This window comes from Sturnus vulgaris, chromosome 27, assembly GCF_052056855.1.
Source record: "Sturnus vulgaris isolate bStuVul1 chromosome 27, bStuVul1.hap1, whole genome shotgun sequence".
Lineage (NCBI taxonomy): Eukaryota > Metazoa > Chordata > Aves > Passeriformes > Sturnidae > Sturnus > Sturnus vulgaris.
The window spans coordinates 4415747-4420984 of NC_142269.1; positions in this window are offsets into that span (position 1 = coordinate 4415747).

The window sequence follows — 5238 nt, forward strand, 5'->3', positions numbered from 1 at the left end:
TCAGTGTTTTAATGCAGAGCAGAGCTAGATAAAATTAATGTAAACAAAAATGAGTGCAAACAGCCACTTTTAAAGCTTTTCCTGAAAGCTCCCATTTGCTTCCTCTTTGACTAAAACTGTTTTATTTTTAATTTCTGAGGGAGCTGAGGCAGAGCAGGGGCAATGGGATGTGCATCTCCATCTGCTGCTGGGACACCAGTGTTTGGAGAACTGCTTAATCCACACTGGAAATGGAAAGGTAAATGTTAAATATTTAACGAGCTAAACTCATAATATTAGCTAAGAAGGGTCATCTTATTTGTCACTATAAACTAATTTGTTTACAAGGCAGAAAGCATCAACTTCCACCCTTGTTGCCCTTAAGCAGTCGCTAAACTCCTGCTAATGGATGCACTTTAGTCCTGTTAGCATTTGGCAAACATTTATTGTAAAAAAAGTCGTTTACTCTGGAGATTGCTTTGGGATGTTTCCCTTTCCCTTCCTCATCACCAGGAGCCTTTGAATATTAACTCGATGGGGGTTTTGTTTTTTCCTGTTTTTCTCTGGTCTTTTGTGGTATAAAAATGAAAGAAAACAGAGTGGAAGAAAATAAAATAATAAGAATTTTCAAGTGCAAGCCGAAGTGGGGGATGGCAAACCTGAGAGCACTGAGTGCACTCACTGAGTTACCTTCATACTTGTTACCCCCGGCCTGCACTGAAAAATTTTGTTTAAAAATGTGTTTTTATTTATGAGAAAGGCTCTAGGTAAGATTGATGGTGACAATCAGTCTCAAAACCACCTCAATTCGAGAATAATGTGAGTACAAAGCTGAGGGCTCCTGGGCCTGTTGTTGATGGTGGCCGGGCTGTGGCATGAGAGGCTCCCAACGAGGGGAAAAACACTAAAAATGGCCTTTTTTTCCCTCACTCCAACCTGGATTTGCTCCTCAGGCTTTAATATTTGATGAAATGGGTTAATTTTGGCTTTTTACCTGTGATTTTGGGTTAGATTTGGACAGGCCTTTAGGCCGAAGGATGGGCCAGGCCGTGTCCTCCACCATGGCCCCTCTCCCCCAAACTACCAAAATTCGGGGCTAAAGGACTGAAATGAGGAAGCTGCACCCCAAAACCTACCTAAAATTACTAAAGGATGTCTCACAGTTGATGGTACTCACATAAAACAAATTTTTCATCAGCTTTTTACCTCAGGAAAATCCCTTTCCACAAACAGCCCCAGCCGGGCGCCCACAGGGAGCTCTGAGGGAGCAGCAGGGGATGGGGGTGTGGGGTCACCAAACCCCGCATCCCTGAGGGGAAAAGAAACCCCAAACTGCCATTTTATAATCCTTACCATTGCAATTCAACTCTTTAAAGCCTTATTGCAGCCAAATGTTGCTGGTTATTTGGATTAAAAGGGGTTTAGGTGGTAAGAACAGGGGCGGGTGTGTACAGACAGCACAGCTGTGTTTGGGAGCCTCAGCCGGGAGCGGAAATGTCGGCAAATACCGAAATCCAGCACGGTAAATTGGGATTTTGTAGCTGTCAGTGTGGCCACAGACGTGTTGGAGGGGAGGAAATGACCACAGACAACAAGAGCGAGTCCCTTCAGCGCTGTTTCCTGAGCGCTATTGCCAACCCCGCCGCTATTTCAGGTGAATCTTTGCGGCTTTTGGGTAATAACGAATTTTCCCGCCCTTTCCGCCCACGGCCGCTTCCGGCGGGCGGGTGAGGGGCGCGAGCGGAGCCTGCGCGGCGTTTTCCCCGCCCAGCTCATCAATATGTAAATTAGACCACGCCCCTTCGCCATAACGGAAGGGCGCTGCCGGTTACTAGTTTGTTTGGTCACGCCCCCTCATGAATAATTAATGAGGGAGCGTATGAGTTTTGGCGGGAGGGACATCGGGGGTGTCCTCAGGGCGGGGGGGTTGGGGGTGGGGTGGGGAGGCTCAGGTGTGGGGGCTCAGGTGGGGGGTGGGGACGCTCAGGTGTGTGGCATGGCACAGGTGTGGGATGGGGAGGCTCAGGTGTGTGGCATGGCACAGGTGTGGGGCACCATGGATGTAGGGTACGGCAGGAATGGGGCGCCACAGGTGTGGAGTGCCAGGGATGGGTGTCACAGGTGTGGGGTACCAGGGATGGGTGTCACAGGTGTGGAGTACCAGGGATGGGTGCCACAGGTGTGGGGTACCAGGGATGGGTGTCACAGGTGTGGGGTACCAGGGATGGGTGTCACAGGTGTGGGGTACCAAAGATGGGTGCCACAGGTGTGCGGTATCACAGGTGTGTGGGGTATCACAGGTGTGGGGTATTACTGGGTTTGGGGTATCATCCCTCATCCTCCTCCTCATCCTTCATCCCATCCCTCATCCCCACCCCTCACCCCCCCAGAGCCGCTGTGGTTTCACACCTGGCAGTGTCCCAGGCCAGGCTGCACATTTGGAGCCCGCGGGGACATTGGGAGCTGTCCCTGCCCATGGCAGGGGTGGCACTGGGTGAGCTTTAGGGTCCCTCCCACCCAGCCCGTTCCAGGATTCTGGAATTCTCCGTGCTGAGCTCTCACTGATCCCTGCACATCTGGATTTCTGGATTATCCCATGGAACGCTGTCACTCCACGAGCTGCGACCTCACGGAACCACAGCGAGGTTCCTCTGTCCGAGCAGCACATTCCTGCTCAGACTGGCTCTAAAATAACCCAAAATTTTATTTTTTTATATAAATTCTCCTTCGGGAGGGGCTGACTGGGAATAACTGCAGAGTTCTCCCAGGAGAGTTTTCCCTGCTGCTCCAAAGGCAGCTCCCATACGATGGCAGCAGAGTCCTGCAGCTGCTTTTTTACCCAATATTTTTATTTTTTTACCCAAACACAGGTGTTTGTTTTATTTTCATTCTTGGCTTGTTATTTTATTTTATTTTATTTTATTTTATTTTATTTTATTTTATTTTATTTTATTTTATTTTATTTTCCCTTGTAACCTCATTGAGAAAAAAACTCAGAGAAGCTGAAATAGAAACAAAACCAAAAATCACCCTCAAACGGAAGGGAATGAGAGCGGCTCCTTAAATTAATGACGTCATCACGACGGCAATATTTTAAAAAAATTAAAAGTTAAATTAAATAAATGCACAAAAATAATATTCCTTGAGCAGCACAGGGCAGGCAGAGCCTGAAGTGAGGCTGCTCCTGGTTCTTTTTCCTCCTGGGATCCAGGATGGGAATAAATGTTTCCCTGGAATTTCATCCCAAATCCATAAATCCTGTTGGGTGCATTACACCCCCAAAAATAAAATAAAATAAAATAAAATAAATAAAAAATAATAAAAAAAAGAGAATTCCAGAGTTCTCATTTACCCCAACATTTCTAGAAATTATCAGATTTCTCATTTAGCCCAGTGTTTGTAGAAATTAACGATTGTTCATTTTCCTTGTTTCTAGAAATTACCGGATTCCATTAGAGAAAAAAAAAAACAAAAAACTCCCCCAAAACAAACGAAAAAACCCCCAAAACCAAGAAAAAAAACCAAACCAAACCAAACCAAAAACAAAACAAAACAAAACAAAAAATCCCCCAAAAAACAAAAAAACAAAAAAACCAAACCAAACCAAAAAAACCCCAAAGCAAATTTAAAAATAAAATTAAAAAAAAACAAAACAGAAAAACCCCAAAAAACCAACATAAACCCCCCCCAAAAAAAACCCAAAAAACCAAAAAACAAACAAACAAAAAAAACCCCAAAAAGGAACAAAAAAAAAATAAAACCAACCAAAAAAAAAAAAAAAAAAAAGCCAACCCACCCCAGGGTCTGTAACCAAATAAAACCTTAATTAAACATTAATTACCAATCACCAGGGGATAAAACACGGCCCCAATTTGATTTTCAGAATAAATAACTGAGGAGAAAATTAAAAATAAAAGGTGGGGGAAAGCTCCAGAATCCAAGAGATTTTATGGAGGGGAAAAGGAAATTTCTCAGCCCTTGGATTTGGGATCCTGGCTTGGGGATTTCCCCTCAGTTTGGGATCGGTGGGATTATTTTGCAGGATTTATTCAGGATTTTATCCAGGATTTATTCAGGATTTTTCCTGATTTTTATCCAGGATTTATTGAGGATTTTTCCCGATTTTTATCCAGGATTTATTCAGGATTAATTCAGGATTTTTCCTGATTTTTATCCAGGATTTATTGAGGATTTTTCCTGATTTTTATCCAGGATTTATTTAGCCAGGATTTTTCCTGATTTTTATCCAGGATTTATTGAGGATTTTTCCCGATTTTTATCCAGGATTTATTCAGGATTAATTCAGGATTTTTCCTGATTTTTATCCAGGATTTATTGAGGATTTTTCCTGATTTTTATCCAGGATTTATTTAGCCAGGATTTTTCCTGATTTTTATCCAGGATTAATTCAGGATTTTTCACGATTTTTATCCAGGATTTATCCAGGATTTTTCCTGATTTTATCCAGGATTCATTCAGGATTTATTCAGGATTCATTCAGGATTCATCCAGGATTTTTTCAGGATTTTTCCCGATTTTTATCCAGGATTTATCCAGGATTAATTCAGGATTTTTCCCCATTTTTATCCAGGATTAATTTAGGATTTTTCCCTCTAACCCTCTCTGTCCCCACGGCATTTTCTGCAATCTCAGATTTATTTCCCCCCTTTCTCTGCCTCCTTCAGGGCCAAGGGTCACAATTAACAATTCGTCAAATTAATTAAGAAAAAAAAAACCAAAACAAATAAAACCCAAAACCAAGCACCAATAAACCCCCAAAACTAAAAAAAAACTAAAAAACACAAAAAAATCCCCCCAAAACAACCCCAAAAAACACCCAAAACAACGCAAAAAATAAAAAAAAACCACAAAAAGCAACCCAAAAATCCCATTAAAAACCCCCCAAAAAACCCCAAAATTCCCCCCAAAAAAACTCCCCCAAAACCAAGAAAAATTTTTTAAAAATCCCAAAAAAATCCCCCAAAAAACCCAAAAAAACCCCAAAATAAGACAACCCAAAACAACCCCTAAAAAACCCCAAAATATCCCCAAAAACCCATAAAAACCCCAATTAATCCCAAAACCCACAAATAATCCCAAAAAACAAAAAAAAAAAACCAAACAAAAATCCCCCCAAAATCCCCAAAAAAACCCAAAAAACCAACCCAAAACAACCCCAAAAAATCCCAAAAAACCCCCAAAAAATCCAAAAAACCCCACAAAAAATCCCATAAAAAATCCAGGAATCTCCACCAAACA